Source organism: Schistocerca gregaria, chromosome 8 (assembly GCF_023897955.1).
Source record: "Schistocerca gregaria isolate iqSchGreg1 chromosome 8, iqSchGreg1.2, whole genome shotgun sequence".
Taxonomy (NCBI): Eukaryota; Metazoa; Arthropoda; class Insecta; order Orthoptera; family Acrididae; genus Schistocerca; species Schistocerca gregaria.
The window spans coordinates 110,300,159-110,327,554 of NC_064927.1; the positions used below are offsets into that span (position 1 = coordinate 110,300,159).

Consider the following 27,396-nt stretch of genomic DNA (forward strand, 5'->3'; position numbering starts at 1 on the left):
TTAGGAAGTGGTTCTCGCATTCTTCACACGAGGAGAATTACGAGGTTTGCTGTTGAATCTGAATCAAAACACCCCAGCAGTCGCTCTGGGCGTAATAATCGAGCTCGGCACAGTCTGCAAATAAAATAATTTTAGCAGAGCGTGGTTTCGATCCACGGACCTCTGGGTTATGGGCCCAGCACGCTTCCACTGCGCCACTCTGCTGTGCGTTGATGCTCTGTCTCTTCGCTACGTGAAGAGAGACACTTGGAAAGTGTTGCCTGCGTCGCTTTCACACGCCTGTCCTTAGTTGCGTATCATCTCGTACAGCTCTCAGCTTGACTTGTCTCGACTTTGCTCGACTGACGCTACGCTGACGCTTGCAGGCAGCGATATTTACCACGATCGCGTCGACATGCAGCTGCGAGATGCACAGGAGTAACAAAGCACTCCACGATGCGGCGACATACGAAATCCACTGCCCAGCTACGCGTCGCAACTAACAAAATACCGACTCTGCCAGGATTCGAACCTGGAATCTTCTGATCCGTAGTCAGACGCGTTATCCGTTGCGCCACAGAGCCACTGGCAGCAGTTTCGATTACTAGACAAGGGCACTTCGCTAAGACACGTGTTCTCCATGGCTCAGCAAGCTCCCAAGGAAGGTAGCTCTCGTTCAGCTGCGTGGCCACAGTGCGCCTGCAGAGCTTAGAGCTTGCCACACATCTGCGTTCACTGTTCGACAGGTAGCGGAAGGCAAGGCGCGCTATTTGCTGCGTTTTCTCGACGACCAGAGCCCGTTGATGTGCATGTAAGCGTAGCATATGAAACAAGAATAGCACGAAGCATTCGTATGGCATCAGGTGGCGATCATATGTTTCTGTGTGCACCACTGGTTTACAGCAAAGTGAATAGCGCAAACTGAGAGCACTGGGTTGTAGTCCCAGTGGCGCAGTTGGTTAGCCCACGGTACCTATAAGCAGTAGCCGTGAGCAATGCCGGGATTGTGAATTCGAGCCTCACGGTGAGCATAATTTTATTTCGTAGCAGCATTCTGTGACAGCAACAGGAGGCTAGTTTTCAGATGTATCAGCTATTTGAGTTACATAATTGTGTATTCGAGACACTAGCTGCGTCTTCCTCGGTAGTATAGTGGTTAGTATCCCCGCCTGTCACGCGGGAGACCGCGGTCCGATTCCCCGCCAGGCGGCATATCCGATTTTTAGTTGCAGCACTATCACCCGCCGAACTTAGTGAAGGACGTTGGCGGCTATTAGCACCATGTGTCTATCACACTGGCAACTGCCTACAGCTCATCCTCGGTAGTATAGTGGTTAGTATCCCCGCCTGTCACGCGGGAGACCGGGGTTCGATTCCCCGCCGGGGAGATGCGATTTTTATCTCACAAACCTGCTAGAGTGTTGCTCGTGCGTGGGTCGGAAGATCAAGGAGTATAGGTGGTGCAAAAACATAAACAAAGGCTACAATTTAGGAAGTGGTTCTCGCATTCTTCACACGAGGAGAATTACGAGGTTTGCTGTTGAATCTGAATCAAAACACCCCAGCAGTCGCTCTGGGCGTAATAATCGAGCTCGGCACAGTCTGCAAATAAAATAATTTTAGCAGAGCGTGGTTTCGATCCACGGACCTCTGGGTTATGGGCCCAGCACGCTTCCACTGCGCCACTCTGCTGTGCGTTGATGCTCTGTCTCTTCGCTACGTGAAGAGAGACACTTGGAAAGTGTTGCCTGCGTCGCTTTCACACGCCTGTCCTTAGTTGCGTATCATCTCGTACAGCTCTCAGCTTGACTTGTCTCGACTTTGCTCGACTGACGCTACGCTGACGCTTGCAGGCAGCGATATTTACCACGATCGCGTCGACATGCAGCTGCGAGATGCACAGGAGTAACAAAGCACTCCACGATGCGGCGACATACGAAATCCACTGCCCAGCTACGCGTCGCAACTAACAAAATACCGACTCTGCCAGGATTCGAACCTGGAATCTTCTGATCCGTAGTCAGACGCGTTATCCGTTGCGCCACAGAGCCACTGGCAGCAGTTTCGATTACTAGACAAGGGCACTTCGCTAAGACACGTGTTCTCCATGGCTCAGCAAGCTCCCAAGGAAGGTAGCTCTCGTTCAGCTGCGTGGCCACAGTGCGCCTGCAGAGCTTAGAGCTTGCCACACATCTGCGTTCACTGTTCGACAGGTAGCGGAAGGCAAGGCGCGCTATTTGCTGCGTTTTCTCGACGACCAGAGCCCGTTGATGTGCATGTAAGCGTAGCATATGAAACAAGAATAGCACGAAGCATTCGTATGGCATCAGGTGGCGATCATATGTTTCTGTGTGCACCACTGGTTTACAGCAAAGTGAATAGCGCAAACTGAGAGCACTGGGTTGTAGTCCCAGTGGCGCAGTTGGTTAGCCCACGGTACCTATAAGCAGTAGCCGTGAGCAATGCCGGGATTGTGAATTCGAGCCTCACGGTGAGCATAATTTTATTTCGTAGCAGCATTCTGTGACAGCAACAGGAGGCTAGTTTTCAGATGTATCAGCTATTTGAGTTACATAATTGTGTATTCGAGACACTAGCTGCGTCTTCCTCGGTAGTATAGTGGTTAGTATCCCCGCCTGTCACGCGGGAGACCGCGGTCCGATTCCCCGCCAGGCGGCATATCCGATTTTTAGTTGCAGCACTATCACCCGCCGAACTTAGTGAAGGACGTTGGCGGCTATTAGCACCATGTGTCTATCACACTGGCAACTGCCTACAGCTCATCCTCGGTAGTATAGTGGTTAGTATCCCCGCCTGTCACGCGGGAGACCGGGGTTCGATTCCCCGCCGGGGAGATGCGATTTTTATCTCACAAACCTGCTAGAGTGTTGCTCGTGCGTGGGTCGGAAGATCAAGGAGTATAGGTGGTGCAAAAACATAAACAAAGGCTACAATTTAGGAAGTGGTTCTCGCATTCTTCACACGAGGAGAATTACGAGGTTTGCTGTTGAATCTGAATCAAAACACCCCAGCAGTCGCTCTGGGCGTAATAATCGAGCTCGGCACAGTCTGCAAATAAAATAATTTTAGCAGAGCGTGGTTTCGATCCACGGACCTCTGGGTTATGGGCCCAGCACGCTTCCACTGCGCCACTCTGCTGTGCGTTGATGCTCTGTCTCTTCGCTACGTGAAGAGAGACACTTGGAAAGTGTTGCCTGCGTCGCTTTCACACGCCTGTCCTTAGTTGCGTATCATCTCGTACAGCTCTCAGCTTGACTTGTCTCGACTTTGCTCGACTGACGCTACGCTGACGCTTGCAGGCAGCGATATTTACCACGATCGCGTCGACATGCAGCTGCGAGATGCACAGGAGTAACAAAGCACTCCACGATGCGGCGACATACGAAATCCACTGCCCAGCTACGCGTCGCAACTAACAAAATACCGACTCTGCCAGGATTCGAACCTGGAATCTTCTGATCCGTAGTCAGACGCGTTATCCGTTGCGCCACAGAGCCACTGGCAGCAGTTTCGATTACTAGACAAGGGCACTTCGCTAAGACACGTGTTCTCCATGGCTCAGCAAGCTCCCAAGGAAGGTAGCTCTCGTTCAGCTGCGTGGCCACAGTGCGCCTGCAGAGCTTAGAGCTTGCCACACATCTGCGTTCACTGTTCGACAGGTAGCGGAAGGCAAGGCGCGCTATTTGCTGCGTTTTCTCGACGACCAGAGCCCGTTGATGTGCATGTAAGCGTAGCATATGAAACAAGAATAGCACGAAGCATTCGTATGGCATCAGGTGGCGATCATATGTTTCTGTGTGCACCACTGGTTTACAGCAAAGTGAATAGCGCAAACTGAGAGCACTGGGTTGTAGTCCCAGTGGCGCAGTTGGTTAGCCCACGGTACCTATAAGCAGTAGCCGTGAGCAATGCCGGGATTGTGAATTCGAGCCTCACGGTGAGCATAATTTTATTTCGTAGCAGCATTCTGTGACAGCAACAGGAGGCTAGTTTTCAGATGTATCAGCTATTTGAGTTACATAATTGTGTATTCGAGACACTAGCTGCGTCTTCCTCGGTAGTATAGTGGTTAGTATCCCCGCCTGTCACGCGGGAGACCGCGGTCCGATTCCCCGCCAGGCGGCATATCCGATTTTTAGTTGCAGCACTATCACCCGCCGAACTTAGTGAAGGACGTTGGCGGCTATTAGCACCATGTGTCTATCACACTGGCAACTGCCTACAGCTCATCCTCGGTAGTATAGTGGTTAGTATCCCCGCCTGTCACGCGGGAGACCGGGGTTCGATTCCCCGCCGGGGAGATGCGATTTTTATCTCACAAACCTGCTAGAGTGTTGCTCGTGCGTGGGTCGGAAGATCAAGGAGTATAGGTGGTGCAAAAACATAAACAAAGGCTACAATTTAGGAAGTGGTTCTCGCATTCTTCACACGAGGAGAATTACGAGGTTTGCTGTTGAATCTGAATCAAAACACCCCAGCAGTCGCTCTGGGCGTAATAATCGAGCTCGGCACAGTCTGCAAATAAAATAATTTTAGCAGAGCGTGGTTTCGATCCACGGACCTCTGGGTTATGGGCCCAGCACGCTTCCACTGCGCCACTCTGCTGTGCGTTGATGCTCTGTCTCTTCGCTACGTGAAGAGAGACACTTGGAAAGTGTTGCCTGCGTCGCTTTCACACGCCTGTCCTTAGTTGCGTATCATCTCGTACAGCTCTCAGCTTGACTTGTCTCGACTTTGCTCGACTGACGCTACGCTGACGCTTGCAGGCAGCGATATTTACCACGATCGCGTCGACATGCAGCTGCGAGATGCACAGGAGTAACAAAGCACTCCACGATGCGGCGACATACGAAATCCACTGCCCAGCTACGCGTCGCAACTAACAAAATACCGACTCTGCCAGGATTCGAACCTGGAATCTTCTGATCCGTAGTCAGACGCGTTATCCGTTGCGCCACAGAGCCACTGGCAGCAGTTTCGATTACTAGACAAGGGCACTTCGCTAAGACACGTGTTCTCCATGGCTCAGCAAGCTCCCAAGGAAGGTAGCTCTCGTTCAGCTGCGTGGCCACAGTGCGCCTGCAGAGCTTAGAGCTTGCCACACATCTGCGTTCACTGTTCGACAGGTAGCGGAAGGCAAGGCGCGCTATTTGCTGCGTTTTCTCGACGACCAGAGCCCGTTGATGTGCATGTAAGCGTAGCATATGAAACAAGAATAGCACGAAGCATTCGTATGGCATCAGGTGGCGATCATATGTTTCTGTGTGCACCACTGGTTTACAGCAAAGTGAATAGCGCAAACTGAGAGCACTGGGTTGTAGTCCCAGTGGCACAGTCTGCCTGCGGCAGCGGTGGTGAGCGGACCTCCAGGGCCAGCGCGCTGCGGCAGGAAGTGTTTACGTCAGGCGGTGAGTCGCGTGCTTACAGCGTCTGCTTATTAGTATTCGTTCCGTTCTGTAGGATCTGATATGGAATTATGAATCCGACTAACAGGAAAGATACCTTGAAGTTTACCTTTGATAGGAACTTTTCGAAACCAAATTCGTTTGAAGTTGAAGCATGGTTAGAGGAAACAGCTAAGATTACTTTTGATGACATTGTAGGGATAAATTTCTCTATCGTGACTAGTGTTGTTTATGTGAAATTAACGTCCTCTGAACTGTGTGATAGAATTGTAGAGTCCAGTGGAGGTGTACTGAAGTTTAAACATAGCGATGGTACCGTCAGTGACGTCAGCATTACGCATGCTGGACTGGGCATCCGGACGGCACGTATTTTCGAACTCCCGTTTGAAATAACAGCCGCGCAAATAAATTCTGCATTGACACCTTACGGGAGGGTCATTAACAATTTTGCGGAGCGTTGGTCCAAAGCCCACAAATTTCCGGTGCTTAACGGCGTCAGGCAGGTTAAGATCGATATACAGAAGCACATACCTTCATATATTTACGTAGGTGGACATCGCGGAATTGTCATATATGATGGGCAGCCAAAAACGTGTGCCGGCTGTGGTGCGCCCGGCCACGTGCGCTCTGAATGTATACAAAGACGGGTGACGCAGATACCTGTCGGTGAAGCCGCTAGCCCCCCTGTGACGACGGCACTGCCACTGACATACGCTGTCGCGGCTTCTGGTCTTCCACCCGCGACCCCGCCTGTAGATGCCCCTCGTTTGAATGATGTTTTGGCCGATAACGTCAAAGAACCGAGTGCTGACGCGGCACCGCCGCTACCACACTCAGAGATGGAGGTAACGACGGATGACTCCCCAGTGGTTGATGCCACTGGTACTGAGGATGAAGCAGACGCTGTGTTCCCGGCGGATCAACCCCAGAGTCAACAGTCCACTTCGGATGTTGATGATACTGCGAACCCTAACAGGAAGCCTTCCAAAAAGAAGCGGAGACTTGCACATCAAGGAGCCAATCAGCTCGCCCCACAGCTCCGCGACAAAGCGAAACGAATAAGCAGCCAAATGTGTCAGAACACTTCTGAACCCTCTGAAGTTGGTCTCCCTGCGTCTGGTCGAATGGACATTGATCCTGTAGTGTCTCCCCCTGTGAATCCACGACGGGTGGAAGATAGTGATACCTCGAGTAGAGTCGTTTTGCCGGATACCCACGCTCAAGGAAACGCAGGATCGCTTTTGTCAGAGGCCACTCTCACTGGGAATTGGGCACAGGAAATGGAAGTATTGGATGCGAGCAATGATGCGGCTGTCATGCGGACCATTGAGACGGAATCTTCGGCACCCCCCACAGAGCAGCATACACCAACCGTACCGGGAACTACAGGAACTCCGACTGACGCGCTTGGCCTCAATTTCGTTAGCCATCCTTCTAAGACTGTTTAATTAATAGTATGTGCCTTCTCCCATGAACGAGCCCCAAGCCTATAAAATTGCCACGTTAAACATCAATAAGATACAGTCGTACTGGCGGCTCCGTAATTTACAAGATTTTGTATACGCAGCGGATATCGATATTCTGTTACTTCAAGAAGTCGCTGCGATTGAACTTGACCGAATAACTGGTTATACTACTCTCTCCAATTCCGGGAGCGGTGCGAATTTAGGGACAGCGATTCTGTTAAAAGAAGGGATTGTAGCGACCGACGCAGAAAAACTGCCTGATCATAGAGGGATCGCTGTCACTTTCCATCGGACACGCATAATCAATGTTTACGCCCCGTCCGGCAGTAGCAATAGGCGTGCTAGGGCTGAGTTCTTCACAAGCGCCATAGTCCCACTTTTTAGGGGAACCTACGATCGTATAATTTTTGCGGGTGACTTCAATTGTGTCTTAAGTCCAAAAGACCAGACGCCTAATTTTAACAAATCTGGAGAACTAGAACGTATCGTCCAAGAAATGAACCTCATTGACACATGGGAGCATACGCACGGAGCGGCACCTGGGTTCACTCATGTCACGAACCACTCTGCAAGCCGGCTAGACAGAATCTATGTATCGGCGTGTATGAAGACTCAAGTCCTCCAATCCGAAGTTTGGCCCACAATTTTTTCCGATCATGCCGCATATATTTGTACTGTTAACATGGTCAAGCAAGGCACATTTCGCGGCAGAGGTTTCTGGAAACTTAACAATGCTCTCCTTAACGATGTTGACTGTCACCGTGTCTTTAACGAAACATGGGAGGCATGTGAACGACGGGTTGCACAGTATGCCTCCGTTACTGAATGGTGGATAACACATGCCAAACCAACTTTATCAAAAATGTTTAAACGCTACGCTCGGGACAAATCCTGGTGGCAACGGCAAACGTCTGAGTTTTATTTTACTTGTCTCAGGGAGCTTTACCAGTCCGATGTGACTGTACCTGAAAATTTTATGCAGATTAAAAAAATTAAGGCAAAATTATTACAACTTCAGCGGCAGCAGGCAGAAGGCTTTCAAATAAGGTCCAGGCCCCAGAATGTGATAGACGACGAAATGACATCCATGTTTCACGTCATTCGTGAAAATAAGAGGGGGCGGCGGAGATTAATAACTCGTCTTCAGTTGAGTGAAGGCGTTGCGCTCACGCGGCAACAAGACATACGGAACGCACTTCACAATCACTTGGCAGGTCTCCTGACAACGACACATACCGACGATGGAACTCACGATGAATTACTCAATAACTTGCAAAGGACTTTGGGTGCTGCTGAAGTCGAAACTCTCATGCGAGAAATTGATGAAGACGAATTGGATTCTGCGCTATCACGAAGTCCGAAAAATAAATCGCCGGGACCCGACGGTCTCACTGCCGAATTTTATCTTACTTTCTGCGACAAATTAAAGCCCAAGTTGTTGAGTATGTTTAATGAAATTTTACGGCCAGATTTTAATGTTCCTCAGGCTCTCGTGGAAGGCATCGTGGTTTTAATCCCTAAACGCCCAATGTGCAGTTCTGTTGACGATTTTCGGCCGCTTACTTTACTGAACAGTGACTACAAAATTTTAGCACGTATTATTTCTAATAGATTGAAAATGTTGATGAATACTGTCATTGGTCAGTACCAGACCAGTGTAGGTGTCGGTAGGACGATCTTCCAAAATTTGTCTCAATACAGGGACGTTATAGCCATTGCAGATGCGTGTAAGATACGGTGTGCGCTAGTTTCCCTTGACTTTTCAAAGGCATTCGACAGAGTAAACCATCAGTTTCTCATCCGGACGATGCATGCCATGGGATTTCCACTACGTTTTATCAATCTTATACATGAGCTCCTTCGTAAAGGAGTAACTCGACTCATGGTGAATGGCCAGCTGAGCGCATCAATTAATATTACTAATTCAGTGCGACAGGGATGCCCTATGTCGATGGCCTTGTTTGCCATTGCCATTGAGCCTTTGCTTGTCACCTTGACACAGCGTGTACAAGGATTAACCATCCACGGCATTAAGATTGTTTGTACTGCATATGCGGATGACGTCGGATTTTTGGTCATGGACGAAGGTGAAGTCGAGGAAGCCCTTCAGATCGTCAAAAACTACGAACTTGTTGCGGGTGCGAAGTTGAATGCCAGGAAATCTGGCATTATGAACATAGGACGCGGCATCTCGCTGCACCATCACGGTCAGTTGCAACTAATTTCTAAAATGAAATGCCTTGGTATTGAGTACAGGAGCAACATACAGCACACAATTGCGGTGAACTATAGGAATCTCCTGGCAAGTATGCGTGCTTGCATGCAGACCCACTACCTAAGAAGCCTTGATGAACTGCAGAAAGTCACCTTCGCTAATGTCTACCTCACCTCAAAGATTAACTACGTTGCACAAGTACTGCCCATGCCACAGGAGACAGCGAAGCGTATGATGTCCGCTCTAGGCCATTTTGTCACACGTGGACACATTTTTAAAGTCAAGTACGATACGCTCACTCTCTCCACGACCGATGGAGGCTTAAATTTAACAGATGTTCGTTCCAAGTCACGAGCTTTGTACGTATGCACCACCTACAAACGGTGGAGGTCGTTACCGAACAGTCTAACGGCTCACTTGTTAACCGAAATAGCGCCGGGCTGCCTGCAGCCTCCCGTCTCTGTTCAACATATTCCGCCTGCGCTGACTCACTTTAAGAGCTTTTTCATTGAGTTCAGTTACGTACGGTCAACTCTCCCAGAAAATGAGCTTTCCGTGGTGAAGTTAGTTTATAATAAACTACTGGCAACCAAGAACAGGAACAACATCGAACACAAATACCCCAATCATCGCTGGCCAGTGATATGGAAAAACATACATAGCCGTGATTTACCAACGTCAGTGAAAGCCTCTTGGTACAGGGTCGTGAACCGTAAAATAAGTACCAATTCACGACTTCATGCTCTACATTTGGCTGACTCACCTTTGTGCCTAACGTGCAACTTGCCTGATACTGATGAACATCGTTTTCTGTGCACCACTGTCCAAGCAGTTTGGCCATGCATTCGCCGAAAACTGGCTACGATTATGAGGACTTCCCAGCTTTGTATTAAACCTGAAGATTTCCTGTATCCGGATTCAGTGCCGTACCCGAACACCAAACGGAACTCTGTCAATTGGTTGAAGGGTCATTATGTTCATTATTTACAGACGCAAGAACCCAAGAGTGAGGCGGCGTTCTGTCTTTACCTGGCATTACAGTTTCACATACTTTCACAGACGAGACATTACAGGAAACGATATGCGAATTTTTTAGAAGTCGTTCTTCGATGAAAGAAGTATTTTTTTCTTTCCTTCATTCTACATTGCTTTGTTTTTTCTCTTTTCTTCTTCAAATGTCACAGTGACGTATACTGAACAGTGTTACGACAAGGACTATTTTATTTTCTTCTGTTTTTCTAGCGGACCAGAGTTCCTTTTTCATTTTCTATTAAAAAAAAAATAAATATATATATATATTCTACTTTGTCACCATTGCGGGACTATGCAATAGGTTTAGAAGTATCTTTGGTTTGGAAATCGGAATAGTTCAGAAGAATAAGTACTTCAGAAATCATGGCAGATGAAGCCGACGCCGACGAAGGCGATTTATGGCGAGCGCAAGGCGGGGCTGAAGGGGAGGAAGGAGGCCCTAAATAAAAAAAAAAAAAAAAAAAAACAAAAAAAAAAAAAAAAAAAAGTGGCGCAGTTGGTTAGCCCACGGTACCTATAAGCAGTAGCCGTGAGCAATGCCGGGATTGTGAATTCGAGCCTCACGGTGAGCATAATTTTATTTCGTAGCAGCATTCTGTGACAGCAACAGGAGGCTAGTTTTCAGATGTATCAGCTATTTGAGTTACATAATTGTGTATTCGAGACACTAGTTGCGTCTTCCTCGGTAGTATAGTGGTTAGTATCCCCGCCTGTCACGCGGGAGACCGCGGTCCGATTCCCCGCCAGGCGGCATATCCGATTTTTAGTTGCAGCACTATCACCCGCCGAACTTAGTGAAGGACGTTGGCGGCTATTAGCACCATGTGTCTATCACACTGGCAACTGCCTACAGCTCATCCTCGGTAGTATAGTGGTTAGTATCCCCGCCTGTCACGCGGGAGACCGGGGTTCGATTCCCCGCCGGGGAGATGCGATTTTTATCTCACAAACCTGCTAGAGTGTTGCTCGTGCGTGGGTCGGAAGATCAAGGAGTATAGGTGGTGCAAAAACATAAACAAAGGCTACAATTTAGGAAGTGGTTCTCGCATTCTTCACACGAGGAGAATTACGAGGTTTGCTGTTGAATCTGAATCAAAACACCCCAGCAGTCGCTCTGGGCGTAATAATCGAGCTCGGCACAGTCTGCAAATAAAATAATTTTAGCAGAGCGTGGTTTCGATCCACGGACCTCTGGGTTATGGGCCCAGCACGCTTCCACTGCGCCACTCTGCTGTGCGTTGATGCTCTGTCTCTTCGCTACGTGAAGAGAGACACTTGGAAAGTGTTGCCTGCGTCGCTTTCACACGCCTGTCCTTAGTTGCGTATCATCTCGTACAGCTCTCAGCTTGACTTGTCTCGACTTTGCTCGACTGACGCTACGCTGACGCTTGCAGGCAGCGATATTTACCACGATCGCGTCGACATGCAGCTGCGAGATGCACAGGAGTAACAAAGCACTCCACGATGCGGCGACATACGAAATCCACTGCCCAGCTACGCGTCGCAACTAACAAAATAACGACTCTGCCAGGATTCGAACCTGGAATCTTCTGATCCGTAGTCAGACGCGATATCCGTTGCGCCACAGAGCCACTGGCAGCAGTTTCGATTACTAGACAAGGGCACTTCGCTAAGACACGTGTTCTCCATGGCTCAGCAAGCTCCCAAGGAAGGTAGCTCTCGTTCAGCTGCGTGGCCACAGTGCGCCTGCAGAGCTTAGAGCTTGCCACACATCTGCGTTCACTGTTCGACAGGTAGCGGAAGGCAAGGCGCGCTATTTGCTGCGTTTTCTCGACGACCAGAGCCCGTTGATGTGCATGTAAGCGTAGCATATGAAACAAGAATAGCACGAAGCATTCGTATGGCATCAGGTGGCGATCATATGTTTCTGTGTGCACCACTGGTTTACAGCAAAGTGAATAGCGCAAACTGAGAGCACTGGGTTGTAGTCCCAGTGGCGCAGTTGGTTAGCCCACGGTACCTATAAGCAGTAGCCGTGAGCAATGCCGGGATTGTGAATTCGAGCCTCACGGTGAGCATAATTTTATTTCGTAGCAGCATTCTGTGACAGCAACAGGAGGCTAGTTTTCAGATGTATCAGCTATTTGAGTTACATAATTGTGTATTCGAGACACTAGCTGCGTCTTCCTCGGTAGTATAGTGGTTAGTATCCCCGCCTGTCACGCGGGAGACCGCGGTCCGATTCCCCGCCAGGCGGCATATCCGATTTTTAGTTGCAGCACTATCACCCGCCGAACTTAGTGAAGGACGTTGGCGGCTATTAGCACCATGTGTCTATCACACTGGCAACTGCCTACAGCTCATCCTCGGTAGTATAGTGGTTAGTATCCCCGCCTGTCACGCGGGAGACCGGGGTTCGATTCCCCGCCGGGGAGATGCGATTTTTATCTCACAAACCTGCTAGAGTGTTGCTCGTGCGTGGGTCGGAAGATCAAGGAGTATAGGTGGTGCAAAAACATAAACAAAGGCTACAATTTAGGAAGTGGTTCTCGCATTCTTCACACGAGGAGAATTACGAGGTTTGCTGTTGAATCTGAATCAAAACACCCCAGCAGTCGCTCTGGGCGTAATAATCGAGCTCGGCACAGTCTGCAAATAAAATAATTTTAGCAGAGCGTGGTTTCGATCCACGGACCTCTGGGTTATGGGCCCAGCACGCTTCCACTGCGCCACTCTGCTGTGCGTTGATGCTCTGTCTCTTCGCTACGTGAAGAGAGACACTTGGAAAGTGTTGCCTGCGTCGCTTTCACACGCCTGTCCTTAGTTGCGTATCATCTCGTACAGCTCTCAGCTTGACTTGTCTCGACTTTGCTCGACTGACGCTACGCTGACGCTTGCAGGCAGCGATATTTACCACGATCGCGTCGACATGCAGCTGCGAGATGCACAGGAGTAACAAAGCACTCCACGATGCGGCGACATACGAAATCCACTGCCCAGCTACGCGTCGCAACTAACAAAATACCGACTCTGCCAGGATTCGAACCTGGAATCTTCTGATCCGTAGTCAGACGCGTTATCCGTTGCGCCACAGAGCCACTGGCAGCAGTTTCGATTACTAGACAAGGGCACTTCGCTAAGACACGTGTTCTCCATGGCTCAGCAAGCTCCCAAGGAAGGTAGCTCTCGTTCAGCTGCGTGGCCACAGTGCGCCTGCAGAGCTTAGAGCTTGCCACACATCTGCGTTCACTGTTCGACAGGTAGCGGAAGGCAAGGCGCGCTATTTGCTGCGTTTTCTCGACGACCAGAGCCCGTTGATGTGCATGTAAGCGTAGCATATGAAACAAGAATAGCACGAAGCATTCGTATGGCATCAGGTGGCGATCATATGTTTCTGTGTGCACCACTGGTTTACAGCAAAGTGAATAGCGCAAACTGAGAGCACTGGGTTGTAGTCCCAGTGGCGCAGTTGGTTAGCCCACGGTACCTATAAGCAGTAGCCGTGAGCAATGCCGGGATTGTGAATTCGAGCCTCACGGTGAGCATAATTTTATTTCGTAGCAGCATTCTGTGACAGCAACAGGAGGCTAGTTTTCAGATGTATCAGCTATTTGAGTTACATAATTGTGTATTCGAGACACTAGCTGCGTCTTCCTCGGTAGTATAGTGGTTAGTATCCCCGCCTGTCACGCGGGAGACCGCGGTCCGATTCCCCGCCAGGCGGCATATCCGATTTTTAGTTGCAGCACTATCACCCGCCGAACTTAGTGAAGGACGTTGGCGGCTATTAGCACCATGTGTCTATCACACTGGCAACTGCCTACAGCTCATCCTCGGTAGTATAGTGGTTAGTATCCCCGCCTGTCACGCGGGAGACCGGGGTTCGATTCCCCGCCGGGGAGATGCGATTTTTATCTCACAAACCTGCTAGAGTGTTGCTCGTGCGTGGGTCGGAAGATCAAGGAGTATAGGTGGTGCAAAAACATAAACAAAGGCTACAATTTAGGAAGTGGTTCTCGCATTCTTCACACGAGGAGAATTACGAGGTTTGCTGTTGAATCTGAATCAAAACACCCCAGCAGTCGCTCTGGGCGTAATAATCGAGCTCGGCACAGTCTGCAAATAAAATAATTTTAGCAGAGCGTGGTTTCGATCCACGGACCTCTGGGTTATGGGCCCAGCACGCTTCCACTGCGCCACTCTGCTGTGCGTTGATGCTCTGTCTCTTCGCTACGTGAAGAGAGACACTTGGAAAGTGTTGCCTGCGTCGCTTTCACACGCCTGTCCTTAGTTGCGTATCATCTCGTACAGCTCTCAGCTTGACTTGTCTCGACTTTGCTCGACTGACGCTACGCTGACGCTTGCAGGCAGCGATATTTACCACGATCGCGTCGACATGCAGCTGCGAGATGCACAGGAGTAACAAAGCACTCCACGATGCGGCGACATACGAAATCCACTGCCCAGCTACGCGTCGCAACTAACAAAATAACGACTCTGCCAGGATTCGAACCTGGAATCTTCTGATCCGTAGTCAGACGCGTTATCCGTTGCGCCACAGAGCCACTGGCAGCAGTTTCGATTACTAGACAAGGGCACTTCGCTAAGACACGTGTTCTCCATGGCTCAGCAAGCTCCCAAGGAAGGTAGCTCTCGTTCAGCTGCGTGGCCACAGTGCGCCTGCAGAGCTTAGAGCTTGCCACACATCTGCGTTCACTGTTCGACAGGTAGCGGAAGGCAAGGCGCGCTATTTGCTGCGTTTTCTCGACGACCAGAGCCCGTTGATGTGCATGTAAGCGTAGCATATGAAACAAGAATAGCACGAAGCATTCGTATGGCATCAGGTGGCGATCATATGTTTCTGTGTGCACCACTGGTTTACAGCAAAGTGAATAGCGCAAACTGAGAGCACTGGGTTGTAGTCCCAGTGGCGCAGTTGGTTAGCCCACGGTACCTATAAGCAGTAGCCGTGAGCAATGCCGGGATTGTGAATTCGAGCCTCACGGTGAGCATAATTTTATTTCGTAGCAGCATTCTGTGACAGCAACAGGAGGCTAGTTTTCAGATGTATCAGCTATTTGAGTTACATAATTGTGTATTCGAGACACTAGCTGCGTCTTCCTCGGTAGTATAGTGGTTAGTATCCCCGCCTGTCACGCGGGAGACCGCGGTCCGATTCCCCGCCAGGCGGCATATCCGATTTTTAGTTGCAGCACTATCACCCGCCGAACTTAGTGAAGGACGTTGGCGGCTATTAGCACCATGTGTCTATCACACTGGCAACTGCCTACAGCTCATCCTCGGTAGTATAGTGGTTAGTATCCCCGCCTGTCACGCGGGAGACCGGGGTTCGATTCCCCGCCGGGGAGATGCGATTTTTATCTCACAAACCTGCTAGAGTGTTGCTCGTGCGTGGGTCGGAAGATCAAGGAGTATAGGTGGTGCAAAAACATAAACAAAGGCTACAATTTAGGAAGTGGTTCTCGCATTCTTCACACGAGGAGAATTACGAGGTTTGCTGTTGAATCTGAATCAAAACACCCCAGCAGTCGCTCTGGGCGTAATAATCGAGCTCGGCACAGTCTGCAAATAAAATAATTTTAGCAGAGCGTGGTTTCGATCCACGGACCTCTGGGTTATGGGCCCAGCACGCTTCCACTGCGCCACTCTGCTGTGCGTTGATGCTCTGTCTCTTCGCTACGTGAAGAGAGACACTTGGAAAGTGTTGCCTGCGTCGCTTTCACACGCCTGTCCTTAGTTGCGTATCATCTCGTACAGCTCTCAGCTTGACTTGTCTCGACTTTGCTCGACTGACGCTACGCTGACGCTTGCAGGCAGCGATATTTACCACGATCGCGTCGACATGCAGCTGCGAGATGCACAGGAGTAACAAAGCACTCCACGATGCGGCGACATACGAAATCCACTGCCCAGCTACGCGTCGCAACTAACAAAATAACGACTCTGCCAGGATTCGAACCTGGAATCTTCTGATCCGTAGTCAGACGCGTTATCCGTTGCGCCACAGAGCCACTGGCAGCAGTTTCGATTACTAGACAAGGGCACTTCGCTAAGACACGTGTTCTCCATGGCTCAGCAAGCTCCCAAGGAAGGTAGCTCTCGTTCAGCTGCGTGGCCACAGTGCGCCTGCAGAGCTTAGAGCTTGCCACACATCTGCGTTCACTGTTCGACAGGTAGCGGAAGGCAAGGCGCGCTATTTGCTGCGTTTTCTCGACGACCAGAGCCCGTTGATGTGCATGTAAGCGTAGCATATGAAACAAGAATAGCACGAAGCATTCGTATGGCATCAGGTGGCGATCATATGTTTCTGTGTGCACCACTGGTTTACAGCAAAGTGAATAGCGCAAACTGAGAGCACTGGGTTGTAGTCCCAGTGGCGCAGTTGGTTAGCCCACGGTACCTATAAGCAGTAGCCGTGAGCAATGCCGGGATTGTGAATTCGAGCCTCACGGTGAGCATAATTTTATTTCGTAGCAGCATTCTGTGACAGCAACAGGAGGCTAGTTTTCAGATGTATCAGCTATTTGAGTTACATAATTGTGTATTCGAGACACTAGCTGCGTCTTCCTCGGTAGTATAGTGGTTAGTATCCCCGCCTGTCACGCGGGAGACCGCGGTCCGATTCCCCGCCAGGCGGCATATCCGATTTTTAGTTGCAGCACTATCACCCGCCGAACTTAGTGAAGGACGTTGGCGGCTATTAGCACCATGTGTCTATCACACTGGCAACTGCCTACAGCTCATCCTCGGTAGTATAGTGGTTAGTATCCCCGCCTGTCACGCGGGAGACCGGGGTTCGATTCCCCGCCGGGGAGATGCGATTTTTATCTCACAAACCTGCTAGAGTGTTGCTCGTGCGTGGGTCGGAAGATCAAGGAGTATAGGTGGTGCAAAAACATAAACAAAGGCTACAATTTAGGAAGTGGTTCTCGCATTCTTCACACGAGGAGAATTACGAGGTTTGCTGTTGAATCTGAATCAAAACACCCCAGCAGTCGCTCTGGGCGTAATAATCGAGCTCGGCACAGTCTGCAAATAAAATAATTTTAGCAGAGCGTGGTTTCGATCCACGGACCTCTGGGTTATGGGCCCAGCACGCTTCCACTGCGCCACTCTGCTGTGCGTTGATGCTCTGTCTCTTCGCTACGTGAAGAGAGACACTTGGAAAGTGTTGCCTGCGTCGCTTTCACACGCCTGTCCTTAGTTGCGTATCATCTCGTACAGCTCTCAGCTTGACTTGTCTCGACTTTGCTCGACTGACGCTACGCTGACGCTTGCAGGCAGCGATATTTACCACGATCGCGTCGACATGCAGCTGCGAGATGCACAGGAGTAACAAAGCACTCCACGATGCGGCGACATACGAAATCCACTGCCCAGCTACGCGTCGCAACTAACAAAATAACGACTCTGCCAGGATTCGAACCTGGAATCTTCTGATCCGTAGTCAGACGCGTTATCCGTTGCGCCACAGAGCCACTGGCAGCAGTTTCGATTACTAGACAAGGGCACTTCGCTAAGACACGTGTTCTCCATGGCTCAGCAAGCTCCCAAGGAAGGTAGCTCTCGTTCAGCTGCGTGGCCACAGTGCGCCTGCAGAGCTTAGAGCTTGCCACACATCTGCGTTCACTGTTCGACAGGTAGCGGAAGGCAAGGCGCGCTATTTGCTGCGTTTTCTCGACGACCAGAGCCCGTTGATGTGCATGTAAGCGTAGCATATGAAACAAGAATAGCACGAAGCATTCGTATGGCATCAGGTGGCGATCATATGTTTCTGTGTGCACCACTGGTTTACAGCAAAGTGAATAGCGCAAACTGAGAGCACTGGGTTGTAGTCCCAGTGGCGCAGTTGGTTAGCCCACGGTACCTATAAGCAGTAGCCGTGAGCAATGCCGGGATTGTGAATTCGAGCCTCACGGTGAGCATAATTTTATTTCGTAGCAGCATTCTGTGACAGCAACAGGAGGCTAGTTTTCAGATGTATCAGCTATTTGAGTTACATAATTGTGTATTCGAGACACTAGCTGCGTCTTCCTCGGTAGTATAGTGGTTAGTATCCCCGCCTGTCACGCGGGAGACCGCGGTCCGATTCCCCGCCAGGCGGCATATCCGATTTTTAGTTGCAGCACTATCACCCGCCGAACTTAGTGAAGGACGTTGGCGGCTATTAGCACCATGTGTCTATCACACTGGCAACTGCCTACAGCTCATCCTCGGTAGTATAGTGGTTAGTATCCCCGCCTGTCACGCGGGAGACCGGGGTTCGATTCCCCGCCGGGGAGATGCGATTTTTATCTCACAAACCTGCTAGAGTGTTGCTCGTGCGTGGGTCGGAAGATCAAGGAGTATAGGTGGTGCAAAAACATAAACAAAGGCTACAATTTAGGAAGTGGTTCTCGCATTCTTCACACGAGGAGAATTACGAGGTTTGCTGTTGAATCTGAATCAAAACACCCCAGCAGTCGCTCTGGGCGTAATAATCGAGCTCGGCACAGTCTGCAAATAAAATAATTTTAGCAGAGCGTGGTTTCGATCCACGGACCTCTGGGTTATGGGCCCAGCACGCTTCCACTGCGCCACTCTGCTGTGCGTTGATGCTCTGTCTCTTCGCTACGTGAAGAGAGACACTTGGAAAGTGTTGCCTGCGTCGCTTTCACACGCCTGTCCTTAGTTGCGTATCATCTCGTACAGCTCTCAGCTTGACTTGTCTCGACTTTGCTCGACTGACGCTACGCTGACGCTTGCAGGCAGCGATATTTACCACGATCGCGTCGACATGCAGCTGCGAGATGCACAGGAGTAACAAAGCACTCCACGATGCGGCGACATACGAAATCCACTGCCCAGCTACGCGTCGCAACTAACAAAATAACGACTCTGCCAGGATTCGAACCTGGAATCTTCTGATCCGTAGTCAGACGCGTTATCCGTTGCGCCACAGAGCCACTGGCAGCAGTTTCGATTACTAGACAAGGGCACTTCGCTAAGACACGTGTTCTCCATGGCTCAGCAAGCTCCCAAGGAAGGTAGCTCTCGTTCAGCTGCGTGGCCACAGTGCGCCTGCAGAGCTTAGAGCTTGCCACACATCTGCGTTCACTGTTCGACAGGTAGCGGAAGGCAAGGCGCGCTATTTGCTGCGTTTTCTCGACGACCAGAGCCCGTTGATGTGCATGTAAGCGTAGCATATGAAACAAGAATAGCACGAAGCATTCGTATGGCATCAGGTGGCGATCATATGTTTCTGTGTGCACCACTGGTTTACAGCAAAGTGAATAGCGCAAACTGAGAGCACTGGGTTGTAGTCCCAGTGGCGCAGTTGGTTAGCCCACGGTACCTATAAGCAGTAGCCGTGAGCAATGCCGGGATTGTGAATTCGAGCCTCACGGTGAGCATAATTTTATTTCGTAGCAGCATTCTGTGACAGCAACAGGAGGCTAGTTTTCAGATGTATCAGCTATTTGAGTTACATAATTGTGTATTCGAGACACTAGCTGCGTCTTCCTCGGTAGTATAGTGGTTAGTATCCCCGCCTGTCACGCGGGAGACCGCGGTCCGATTCCCCGCCAGGCGGCATATCCGATTTTTAGTTGCAGCACTATCACCCGCCGAACTTAGTGAAGGACGTTGGCGGCTATTAGCACCATGTGTCTATCACACTGGCAACTGCCTACAGCTCATCCTCGGTAGTATAGTGGTTAGTATCCCCGCCTGTCACGCGGGAGACCGGGGTTCGATTCCCCGCCGGGGAGATGCGATTTTTATCTCACAAACCTGCTAGAGTGTTGCTCGTGCGTGGGTCGGAAGATCAAGGAGTATAGGTGGTGCAAAAACATAAACAAAGGCTACAATTTAGGAAGTGGTTCTCGCATTCTTCACACGAGGAGAATTACGAGGTTTGCTGTTGAATCTGAATCAAAACACCCCAGCAGTCGCTCTGGGCGTAATAATCGAGCTCGGCACAGTCTGCAAATAAAATAATTTTAGCAGAGCGTGGTTTCGATCCACGGACCTCTGGGTTATGGGCCCAGCACGCTTCCACTGCGCCACTCTGCTGTGCGTTGATGCTCTGCCTCTTCGCTACGTGAAGAGAGACACTTGGAAAGTGTTGCCTGCGTCGCTTTCACACGCCTGTCCTTAGTTGCGTATCATCTCGTACAGCTCTCAGCTTGACTTGTCTCGACTTTGCTCGACTGACGCTACGCTGACGCTTGCAGGCAGCGATATTTACCACGATCGCGTCGACATGCAGCTGCGAGATGCACAGGAGTAACAAAGCACTCCACGATGCGGCGACATACGAAATCCACTGCCCAGCTACGCGTCGCAACTAACAAAATACCGACTCTGCCAGGATTCGAACCTGGAATCTTCTGATCCGTAGTCAGACGCGTTATCCGTTGCGCCACAGAGCCACTGGCAGCAGTTTCGATTACTAGACAAGGGCACTTCGCTAAGACACGTGTTCTCCATGGCTCAGCAAGCTCCCAAGGAAGGTAGCTCTCGTTCAGCTGCGTGGCCACAGTGCGCCTGCAGAGCTTAGAGCTTGCCACACATCTGCGTTCACTGTTCGACAGGTAGCGGAAGGCAAGGCGCGCTATTTGCTGCGTTTTCTCGACGACCAGAGCCCGTTGATGTGCATGTAAGCGTAGCATATGAAACAAGAATAGCACGAAGCATTCGTATGGCATCAGGTGGCGATCATATGTTTCTGTGTGCACCACTGGTTTACAGCAAAGTGAATAGCGCAAACTGAGAGCACTGGGTTGTAGTCCCAGTGGCGCAGTTGGTTAGCCCACGGTACCTATAAGCAGTAGCCGTGAGCAATGCCGGGATTGTGAATTCGAGCCTCACGGTGAGCATAATTTTATTTCGTAGCAGCATTCTGTGACAGCAACAGGAGGCTAGTTTTCAGATGTATCAGCTATTTGAGTTACATAATTGTGTATTCGAGACACTAGCTGCGTCTTCCTCGGTAGTATAGTGGTTAGTATCCCCGCCTGTCACGCGGGAGACCGCGGTCCGATTCCCCGCCAGGCGGCATATCCGATTTTTAGTTGCAGCACTATCACCCGCCGAACTTAGTGAAGGACGTTGGCGGCTATTAGCACCATGTGTCTATCACACTGGCAACTGCCTACAGCTCATCCTCGGTAGTATAGTGGTTAGTATCCCCGCCTGTCACGCGGGAGACCGGGGTTCGATTCCCCGCCGGGGAGATGCGATTTTTATCTCACAAACCTGCTAGAGTGTTGCTCGTGCGTGGGTCGGAAGATCAAGGAGTATAGGTGGTGCAAAAACATAAACAAAGGCTACAATTTAGGAAGTGGTTCTCGCATTCTTCACACGAGGAGAATTACGAGGTTTGCTGTTGAATCTGAATCAAAACACCCCAGCAGTCGCTCTGGGCGTAATAATCGAGCTCGGCACAGTCTGCAAATAAAATAATTTTAGCAGAGCGTGGTTTCGATCCACGGACCTCTGGGTTATGGGCCCAGCACGCTTCCACTGCGCCACTCTGCTGTGCGTTGATGCTTTGTCTCTTCGCTACGTGAAGAGAGACACTTGGAAAGTGTTGCCTGCGTCGCTTTCACACGCCTGTCCTTAGTTGCGTATCATCTCGTACAGCTCTCAGCTTGACTTGTCTCGACTTTGCTCGACTGACGCTACGCTGACGCTTGCAGGCAGCGATATTTACCACGATCGCGTCGACATGCAGCTGCGAGATGCACAGGAGTAACAAAGCACTCCACGATGCGGCGACATACGAAATCCACTGCCCAGCTACGCGTCGCAACTAACAAAATACCGACTCTGCCAGGATTCGAACCTGGAATCTTCTGATCCGTAGTCAGACGCGTTATCCGTTGCGCCACAGAGCCACTGGCAGCAGTTTCGATTACTAGACAAGGGCACTTCGCTAAGACACGTGTTCTCCATGGCTCAGCAAGCTCCCAAGGAAGGTAGCTCTCGTTCAGCTGCGTGGCCACAGTGCGCCTGCAGAGCTTAGAGCTTGCCACACATCTGCGTTCACTGTTCGACAGGTAGCGGAAGGCAAGGCGCGCTATTTGCTGCGTTTTCTCGACGACCAGAGCCCGTTGATGTGCATGTAAGCGTAGCATATGAAACAAGAATAGCACGAAGCATTCGTATGGCATCAGGTGGCGATCATATGTTTCTGTGTGCACCACTGGTTTACAGCAAAGTGAATAGCGCAAACTGAGAGCACTGGGTTGTAGTCCCAGTGGCGCAGTTGGTTAGCCCACGGTACCTATAAGCAGTAGCCGTGAGCAATGCCGGGATTGTGAATTCGAGCCTCACGGTGAGCATAATTTTATTTCGTAGCAGCATTCTGTGACAGCAACAGGAGGCTAGTTTTCAGATGTATCAGCTATTTGAGTTACATAATTGTGTATTCGAGACACTAGCTGCGTCTTCCTCGGTAGTATAGTGGTTAGTATCCCCGCCTGTCACGCGGGAGACCGCGGTCCGATTCCCCGCCAGGCGGCATATCCGATTTTTAGTTGCAGCACTATCACCCGCCGAACTTAGTGAAGGACGTTGGCGGCTATTAGCACCATGTGTCTATCACACTGGCAACTGCCTACAGCTCATCCTCGGTAGTATAGTGGTTAGTATCCCCGCCTGTCACGCGGGAGACCGGGGTTCGATTCCCCGCCGGGGAGATGCGATTTTTATCTCACAAACCTGCTAGAGTGTTGCTCGTGCGTGGGTCGGAAGATCAAGGAGTATAGGTGGTGCAAAAACATAAACAAAGGCTACAATTTAGGAAGTGGTTCTCGCATTCTTCACACGAGGAGAATTACGAGGTTTGCTGTTGAATCTGAATCAAAACACCCCAGCAGTCGCTCTGGGCGTAATAATCGAGCTCGGCACAGTCTGCAAATAAAATAATTTTAGCAGAGCGTGGTTTCGATCCACGGACCTCTGGGTTATGGGCCCAGCACGCTTCCACTGCGCCACTCTGCTGTGCGTTGATGCTCTGTCTCTTCGCTACGTGAAGAGAGACACTTGGAAAGTGTTGCCTGCGTCGCTTTCACACGCCTGTCCTTAGTTGCGTATCATCTCGTACAGCTCTCAGCTTGACTTGTCTCGACTTTGCTCGACTGACGCTACGCTGACGCTTGCAGGCAGCGATATTTACCACGATCGCGTCGACATGCAGCTGCGAGATGCACAGGAGTAACAAAGCACTCCACGATGCGGCGACATACGAAATCCACTGCCCAGCTACGCGTCGCAACTAACAAAATACCGACTCTGCCAGGATTCGAACCTGGAATCTTCTGATCCGTAGTCAGACGCGTTATCCGTTGCGCCACAGAGCCACTGGCAGCAGTTTCGATTACTAGACAAGGGCACTTCGCTAAGACACGTGTTCTCCATGGCTCAGCAAGCTCCCAAGGAAGGTAGCTCTCGTTCAGCTGCGTGGCCACAGTGCGCCTGCAGAGCTTAGAGCTTGCCACACATCTGCGTTCACTGTTCGACAGGTAGCGGAAGGCAAGGCGCGCTATTTGCTGCGTTTTCTCGACGACCAGAGCCCGTTGATGTGCATGTAAGCGTAGCATATGAAACAAGAATAGCACGAAGCATTCGTATGGCATCAGGTGGCGATCATATGTTTCTGTGTGCACCACTGGTTTACAGCAAAGTGAATAGCGCAAACTGAGAGCACTGGGTTGTAGTCCCAGTGGCGCAGTTGGTTAGCCCACGGTACCTATAAGCAGTAGCCGTGAGCAATGCCGGGATTGTGAATTCGAGCCTCACGGTGAGCATAATTTTATTTCGTAGCAGCATTCTGTGACAGCAACAGGAGGCTAGTTTTCAGATGTATCAGCTATTTGAGTTACATAATTGTGTATTCGAGACACTAGCTGCGTCTTCCTCGGTAGTATAGTGGTTAGTATCCCCGCCTGTCACGCGGGAGACCGCGGTCCGATTCCCCGCCAGGCGGCATATCCGATTTTTAGTTGCAGCACTATCACCCGCCGAACTTAGTGAAGGACGTTGGCGGCTATTAGCACCATGTGTCTATCACACTGGCAACTGCCTACAGCTCATCCTCGGTAGTATAGTGGTTAGTATCCCCGCCTGTCACGCGGGAGACCGGGGTTCGATTCCCCGCCGGGGAGATGCGATTTTTATCTCACAAACCTGCTAGAGTGTTGCTCGTGCGTGGGTCGGAAGATCAAGGAGTATAGGTGGTGCAAAAACATAAACAAAGGCTACAATTTAGGAAGTGGTTCTCGCATTCTTCACACGAGGAGAATTACGAGGTTTGCTGTTGAATCTGAATCAAAACACCCCAGCAGTCGCTCTGGGCGTAATAATCGAGCTCGGCACAGTCTGCAAATAAAATAATTTTAGCAGAGCGTGGTTTCGATCCACGGACCTCTGGGTTATGGGCCCAGCACGCTTCCACTGCGCCACTCTGCTGTGCGTTGATGCTCTGTCTCTTCGCTACGTGAAGAGAGACACTTGGAAAGTGTTGCCTGCGTCGCTTTCACACGCCTGTCCTTAGTTGCGTATCATCTCGTACAGCTCTCAGCTTGACTTGTCTCGACTTTGCTCGACTGACGCTACGCTGACGCTTGCAGGCAGCGATATTTACCACGATCGCGTCGACATGCAGCTGCGAGATGCACAGGAGTAACAAAGCACTCCACGATGCGGCGACATACGAAATCCACTGCCCAGCTACGCGTCGCAACTAACAAAATACCGACTCTGCCAGGATTCGAACCTGGAATCTTCTGATCCGTAGTCAGACGCGTTATCCGTTGCGCCACAGAGCCACTGGCAGCAGTTTCGATTACTAGACAAGGGCACTTCGCTAAGACACGTGTTCTCCATGGCTCAGCAAGCTCCCAAGGAAGGTAGCTCTCGTTCAGCTGCGTGGCCACAGTGCGCCTGCAGAGCTTAGAGCTTGCCACACATCTGCGTTCACTGTTCGACAGGTAGCGGAAGGCAAGGCGCGCTATTTGCTGCGTTTTCTCGACGACCAGAGCCCGTTGATGTGCATGTAAGCGTAGCATATGAAACAAGAATAGCACGAAGCATTCGTATGGCATCAGGTGGCGATCATATGTTTCTGTGTGCACCACTGGTTTACAGCAAAGTGAATAGCGCAAACTGAGAGCACTGGGTTGTAGTCCCAGTGGCGCAGTTGGTTAGCCCACGGTACCTATAAGCAGTAGCCGTGAGCAATGCCGGGATTGTGAATTCGAGCCTCACGGTGAGCATAATTTTATTTCGTAGCAGCATTCTGTGACAGCAACAGGAGGCTAGTTTTCAGATGTATCAGCTATTTGAGTTACATAATTGTGTATTCGAGACACTAGCTGCGTCTTCCTCGGTAGTATAGTGGTTAGTATCCCCGCCTGTCACGCGGGAGACCGCGGTCCGATTCCCCGCCAGGCGGCATATCCGATTTTTAGTTGCAGCACTATCACCCGCCGAACTTAGTGAAGGACGTTGGCGGCTATTAGCACCATGTGTCTATCACACTGGCAACTGCCTACAGCTCATCCTCGGTAGTATAGTGGTTAGTATCCCCGCCTGTCACGCGGGAGACCGGGGTTCGATTCCCCGCCGGGGAGATGCGATTTTTATCTCACAAACCTGCTAGAGTGTTGCTCGTGCGTGGGTCGGAAGATCAAGGAGTATAGGTGGTGCAAAAACATAAACAAAGGCTACAATTTAGGAAGTGGTTCTCGCATTCTTCACACGAGGAGAATTACGAGGTTTGCTGTTGAATCTGAATCAAAACACCCCAGCAGTCGCTCTGGGCGTAATAATCGAGCTCGGCACAGTCTGCAAATAAAATAATTTTAGCAGAGCGTGGTTTCGATCCACGGACCTCTGGGTTATGGGCCCAGCACGCTTCCACTGCGCCACTCTGCTGTGCGTTGATGCTCTGTCTCTTCGCTACGTGAAGAGAGACACTTGGAAAGTGTTGCCTGCGTCGCTTTCACACGCCTGTCCTTAGTTGCGTATCATCTCGTACAGCTCTCAGCTTGACTTGTCTCGACTTTGCTCGACTGACGCTACGCTGACGCTTGCAGGCAGCGATATTTACCACGATCGCGTCGACATGCAGCTGCGAGATGCACAGGAGTAACAAAGCACTCCACGATGCGGCGACATACGAAATCCACTGCCCAGCTACGCGTCGCAACTAACAAAATACCGACTCTGCCAGGATTCGAACCTGGAATCTTCTGATCCGTAGTCAGACGCGTTATCCGTTGCGCCACAGAGCCACTGGCAGCAGTTTCGATTACTAGACAAGGGCACTTCGCTGAGACACGTGTTCTCCATGGCTCAGCAAGCTCCCAAGGAAGGTAGCTCTCGTTCAGCTGCGTGGCCACAGTGCGCCTGCAGAGCTTAGAGCTTGCCACACATCTGCGTTCACTGTTCGACAGGTAGCGGAAGGCAAGGCGCGCTATTTGCTGCGTTTTCTCGACGACCAGAGCCCGTTGATGTGCATGTAAGCGTAGCATATGAAACAAGAATAGCACGAAGCATTCGTATGGCATCAGGTGGCGATCATATGTTTCTGTGTGCACCACTGGTTTACAGCAAAGTGAATAGCGCAAACTGAGAGCACTGGGTTGTAGTCCCAGTGGCGCAGTTGGTTAGCCCACGGTACCTATAAGCAGTAGCCGTGAGCAATGCCGGGATTGTGAATTCGAGCCTCACGGTGAGCATAATTTTATTTCGTAGCAGCATTCTGTGACAGCAACAGGAGGCTAGTTTTCAGATGTATCAGCTATTTGAGTTACATAATTGTGTATTCGAGACACTAGCTGCGTCTTCCTCGGTAGTAATAGTGGTTAGTATCCCCCGCCTGTCACGCGGGAGACCGCGGTCCGATTCCCCGCCAGGCGGCATATCCGATTTTTAGTTGCAGCACTATCACCCGCCGAACTTAGTGAAGGACGTTGGCGGCTATTAGCACCATGTGGTCTATCACACTGGCAACTGCCTACAGCTCATCCTCGGTAGTATAGTGGTTAGTATCCCCGCCTGTCACGCGGGAGACCGGGGTTCGATTCCCCGCCGGGGAGATGCGATTTTTATCTCACAAACCTGCTAGAGTGTTGCTCGTGCGTGGGTCGGAAGATCAAGGAGTATAGGTGGTGCAAAAAACATAAACAAAGGCTACAATTTAGGAAGTGGTTCTCGCATTCTTCACACGAGGAGAATTACGAGGTTTGCTGTTGAATCTGAATCAAAACACCCCAGCAGTCGCTCTGGGCGTAATAATCGAGCTCGG

General features: G+C 50.6%; 45 non-coding genes across 45 annotated transcripts; 15 read left to right on the forward strand and 30 right to left on the reverse strand.

Annotated features, from left to right (window-relative positions):
- Positions 1-132: 132 nt before the first annotated feature.
- Positions 133-204, reverse strand: Trnam-cau (transfer RNA methionine (anticodon CAU)). Its single transcript has one exon. It is a non-coding gene; the product is annotated as a tRNA-Met (tRNA).
- A 286-nt stretch (positions 205-490) lies between these two features.
- Trnar-acg (transfer RNA arginine (anticodon ACG)) lies at positions 491-563 on the reverse strand. Its single transcript has one exon. It is a non-coding gene; the product is annotated as a tRNA-Arg (tRNA).
- Positions 564-1,295: 732 nt separating this feature from the next.
- Trnad-guc (transfer RNA aspartic acid (anticodon GUC)) lies at positions 1,296-1,367 on the forward strand. The gene has a single exon. It is a non-coding gene; the product is annotated as a tRNA-Asp (tRNA).
- Positions 1,368-1,599: 232 nt separating this feature from the next.
- Positions 1,600-1,671, reverse strand: Trnam-cau (transfer RNA methionine (anticodon CAU)). Its single transcript has one exon. It is a non-coding gene; the product is annotated as a tRNA-Met (tRNA).
- Positions 1,672-1,957: 286 nt separating this feature from the next.
- Positions 1,958-2,030, reverse strand: Trnar-acg (transfer RNA arginine (anticodon ACG)). The gene has a single exon. It is a non-coding gene; the product is annotated as a tRNA-Arg (tRNA).
- A 732-nt stretch (positions 2,031-2,762) lies between these two features.
- Positions 2,763-2,834, forward strand: Trnad-guc (transfer RNA aspartic acid (anticodon GUC)). The gene has a single exon. It is a non-coding gene; the product is annotated as a tRNA-Asp (tRNA).
- Positions 2,835-3,066: 232 nt separating this feature from the next.
- Trnam-cau (transfer RNA methionine (anticodon CAU)) lies at positions 3,067-3,138 on the reverse strand. The gene has a single exon. It is a non-coding gene; the product is annotated as a tRNA-Met (tRNA).
- A 286-nt stretch (positions 3,139-3,424) lies between these two features.
- Positions 3,425-3,497, reverse strand: Trnar-acg (transfer RNA arginine (anticodon ACG)). The gene has a single exon. It is a non-coding gene; the product is annotated as a tRNA-Arg (tRNA).
- Positions 3,498-4,229: 732 nt separating this feature from the next.
- Trnad-guc (transfer RNA aspartic acid (anticodon GUC)) lies at positions 4,230-4,301 on the forward strand. Its single transcript has one exon. It is a non-coding gene; the product is annotated as a tRNA-Asp (tRNA).
- Positions 4,302-4,533: 232 nt separating this feature from the next.
- On the reverse strand, positions 4,534-4,605 carry Trnam-cau (transfer RNA methionine (anticodon CAU)). Its single transcript has one exon. It is a non-coding gene; the product is annotated as a tRNA-Met (tRNA).
- A 286-nt stretch (positions 4,606-4,891) lies between these two features.
- On the reverse strand, positions 4,892-4,964 carry Trnar-acg (transfer RNA arginine (anticodon ACG)). The gene has a single exon. It is a non-coding gene; the product is annotated as a tRNA-Arg (tRNA).
- A 6,011-nt stretch (positions 4,965-10,975) lies between these two features.
- On the forward strand, positions 10,976-11,047 carry Trnad-guc (transfer RNA aspartic acid (anticodon GUC)). The gene has a single exon. It is a non-coding gene; the product is annotated as a tRNA-Asp (tRNA).
- A 232-nt stretch (positions 11,048-11,279) lies between these two features.
- On the reverse strand, positions 11,280-11,351 carry Trnam-cau (transfer RNA methionine (anticodon CAU)). Its single transcript has one exon. It is a non-coding gene; the product is annotated as a tRNA-Met (tRNA).
- A 286-nt stretch (positions 11,352-11,637) lies between these two features.
- Trnar-acg (transfer RNA arginine (anticodon ACG)) lies at positions 11,638-11,710 on the reverse strand. The gene has a single exon. It is a non-coding gene; the product is annotated as a tRNA-Arg (tRNA).
- Positions 11,711-12,442: 732 nt separating this feature from the next.
- Trnad-guc (transfer RNA aspartic acid (anticodon GUC)) lies at positions 12,443-12,514 on the forward strand. Its single transcript has one exon. It is a non-coding gene; the product is annotated as a tRNA-Asp (tRNA).
- Positions 12,515-12,746: 232 nt separating this feature from the next.
- Positions 12,747-12,818, reverse strand: Trnam-cau (transfer RNA methionine (anticodon CAU)). The gene has a single exon. It is a non-coding gene; the product is annotated as a tRNA-Met (tRNA).
- Positions 12,819-13,104: 286 nt separating this feature from the next.
- Positions 13,105-13,177, reverse strand: Trnar-acg (transfer RNA arginine (anticodon ACG)). Its single transcript has one exon. It is a non-coding gene; the product is annotated as a tRNA-Arg (tRNA).
- Positions 13,178-13,909: 732 nt separating this feature from the next.
- Trnad-guc (transfer RNA aspartic acid (anticodon GUC)) lies at positions 13,910-13,981 on the forward strand. The gene has a single exon. It is a non-coding gene; the product is annotated as a tRNA-Asp (tRNA).
- A 232-nt stretch (positions 13,982-14,213) lies between these two features.
- On the reverse strand, positions 14,214-14,285 carry Trnam-cau (transfer RNA methionine (anticodon CAU)). Its single transcript has one exon. It is a non-coding gene; the product is annotated as a tRNA-Met (tRNA).
- Positions 14,286-14,571: 286 nt separating this feature from the next.
- On the reverse strand, positions 14,572-14,644 carry Trnar-acg (transfer RNA arginine (anticodon ACG)). Its single transcript has one exon. It is a non-coding gene; the product is annotated as a tRNA-Arg (tRNA).
- Positions 14,645-15,376: 732 nt separating this feature from the next.
- Positions 15,377-15,448, forward strand: Trnad-guc (transfer RNA aspartic acid (anticodon GUC)). The gene has a single exon. It is a non-coding gene; the product is annotated as a tRNA-Asp (tRNA).
- Positions 15,449-15,680: 232 nt separating this feature from the next.
- Positions 15,681-15,752, reverse strand: Trnam-cau (transfer RNA methionine (anticodon CAU)). Its single transcript has one exon. It is a non-coding gene; the product is annotated as a tRNA-Met (tRNA).
- Positions 15,753-16,038: 286 nt separating this feature from the next.
- Trnar-acg (transfer RNA arginine (anticodon ACG)) lies at positions 16,039-16,111 on the reverse strand. Its single transcript has one exon. It is a non-coding gene; the product is annotated as a tRNA-Arg (tRNA).
- Positions 16,112-16,843: 732 nt separating this feature from the next.
- On the forward strand, positions 16,844-16,915 carry Trnad-guc (transfer RNA aspartic acid (anticodon GUC)). The gene has a single exon. It is a non-coding gene; the product is annotated as a tRNA-Asp (tRNA).
- A 232-nt stretch (positions 16,916-17,147) lies between these two features.
- On the reverse strand, positions 17,148-17,219 carry Trnam-cau (transfer RNA methionine (anticodon CAU)). Its single transcript has one exon. It is a non-coding gene; the product is annotated as a tRNA-Met (tRNA).
- A 286-nt stretch (positions 17,220-17,505) lies between these two features.
- Trnar-acg (transfer RNA arginine (anticodon ACG)) lies at positions 17,506-17,578 on the reverse strand. Its single transcript has one exon. It is a non-coding gene; the product is annotated as a tRNA-Arg (tRNA).
- Positions 17,579-18,310: 732 nt separating this feature from the next.
- Trnad-guc (transfer RNA aspartic acid (anticodon GUC)) lies at positions 18,311-18,382 on the forward strand. The gene has a single exon. It is a non-coding gene; the product is annotated as a tRNA-Asp (tRNA).
- Positions 18,383-18,614: 232 nt separating this feature from the next.
- On the reverse strand, positions 18,615-18,686 carry Trnam-cau (transfer RNA methionine (anticodon CAU)). The gene has a single exon. It is a non-coding gene; the product is annotated as a tRNA-Met (tRNA).
- A 286-nt stretch (positions 18,687-18,972) lies between these two features.
- On the reverse strand, positions 18,973-19,045 carry Trnar-acg (transfer RNA arginine (anticodon ACG)). Its single transcript has one exon. It is a non-coding gene; the product is annotated as a tRNA-Arg (tRNA).
- A 732-nt stretch (positions 19,046-19,777) lies between these two features.
- Positions 19,778-19,849, forward strand: Trnad-guc (transfer RNA aspartic acid (anticodon GUC)). The gene has a single exon. It is a non-coding gene; the product is annotated as a tRNA-Asp (tRNA).
- Positions 19,850-20,081: 232 nt separating this feature from the next.
- Trnam-cau (transfer RNA methionine (anticodon CAU)) lies at positions 20,082-20,153 on the reverse strand. The gene has a single exon. It is a non-coding gene; the product is annotated as a tRNA-Met (tRNA).
- A 286-nt stretch (positions 20,154-20,439) lies between these two features.
- Trnar-acg (transfer RNA arginine (anticodon ACG)) lies at positions 20,440-20,512 on the reverse strand. Its single transcript has one exon. It is a non-coding gene; the product is annotated as a tRNA-Arg (tRNA).
- A 732-nt stretch (positions 20,513-21,244) lies between these two features.
- Trnad-guc (transfer RNA aspartic acid (anticodon GUC)) lies at positions 21,245-21,316 on the forward strand. The gene has a single exon. It is a non-coding gene; the product is annotated as a tRNA-Asp (tRNA).
- A 232-nt stretch (positions 21,317-21,548) lies between these two features.
- Positions 21,549-21,620, reverse strand: Trnam-cau (transfer RNA methionine (anticodon CAU)). Its single transcript has one exon. It is a non-coding gene; the product is annotated as a tRNA-Met (tRNA).
- Positions 21,621-21,906: 286 nt separating this feature from the next.
- Trnar-acg (transfer RNA arginine (anticodon ACG)) lies at positions 21,907-21,979 on the reverse strand. The gene has a single exon. It is a non-coding gene; the product is annotated as a tRNA-Arg (tRNA).
- Positions 21,980-22,711: 732 nt separating this feature from the next.
- On the forward strand, positions 22,712-22,783 carry Trnad-guc (transfer RNA aspartic acid (anticodon GUC)). The gene has a single exon. It is a non-coding gene; the product is annotated as a tRNA-Asp (tRNA).
- A 232-nt stretch (positions 22,784-23,015) lies between these two features.
- Positions 23,016-23,087, reverse strand: Trnam-cau (transfer RNA methionine (anticodon CAU)). Its single transcript has one exon. It is a non-coding gene; the product is annotated as a tRNA-Met (tRNA).
- Positions 23,088-23,373: 286 nt separating this feature from the next.
- Positions 23,374-23,446, reverse strand: Trnar-acg (transfer RNA arginine (anticodon ACG)). Its single transcript has one exon. It is a non-coding gene; the product is annotated as a tRNA-Arg (tRNA).
- Positions 23,447-24,178: 732 nt separating this feature from the next.
- On the forward strand, positions 24,179-24,250 carry Trnad-guc (transfer RNA aspartic acid (anticodon GUC)). The gene has a single exon. It is a non-coding gene; the product is annotated as a tRNA-Asp (tRNA).
- Positions 24,251-24,482: 232 nt separating this feature from the next.
- Trnam-cau (transfer RNA methionine (anticodon CAU)) lies at positions 24,483-24,554 on the reverse strand. The gene has a single exon. It is a non-coding gene; the product is annotated as a tRNA-Met (tRNA).
- A 286-nt stretch (positions 24,555-24,840) lies between these two features.
- On the reverse strand, positions 24,841-24,913 carry Trnar-acg (transfer RNA arginine (anticodon ACG)). The gene has a single exon. It is a non-coding gene; the product is annotated as a tRNA-Arg (tRNA).
- Positions 24,914-25,645: 732 nt separating this feature from the next.
- Positions 25,646-25,717, forward strand: Trnad-guc (transfer RNA aspartic acid (anticodon GUC)). Its single transcript has one exon. It is a non-coding gene; the product is annotated as a tRNA-Asp (tRNA).
- Positions 25,718-25,949: 232 nt separating this feature from the next.
- Positions 25,950-26,021, reverse strand: Trnam-cau (transfer RNA methionine (anticodon CAU)). Its single transcript has one exon. It is a non-coding gene; the product is annotated as a tRNA-Met (tRNA).
- Positions 26,022-26,307: 286 nt separating this feature from the next.
- On the reverse strand, positions 26,308-26,380 carry Trnar-acg (transfer RNA arginine (anticodon ACG)). The gene has a single exon. It is a non-coding gene; the product is annotated as a tRNA-Arg (tRNA).
- Positions 26,381-27,115: 735 nt separating this feature from the next.
- Positions 27,116-27,187, forward strand: Trnad-guc (transfer RNA aspartic acid (anticodon GUC)). The gene has a single exon. It is a non-coding gene; the product is annotated as a tRNA-Asp (tRNA).
- Positions 27,188-27,396: the final 209 nt, after the last annotated feature.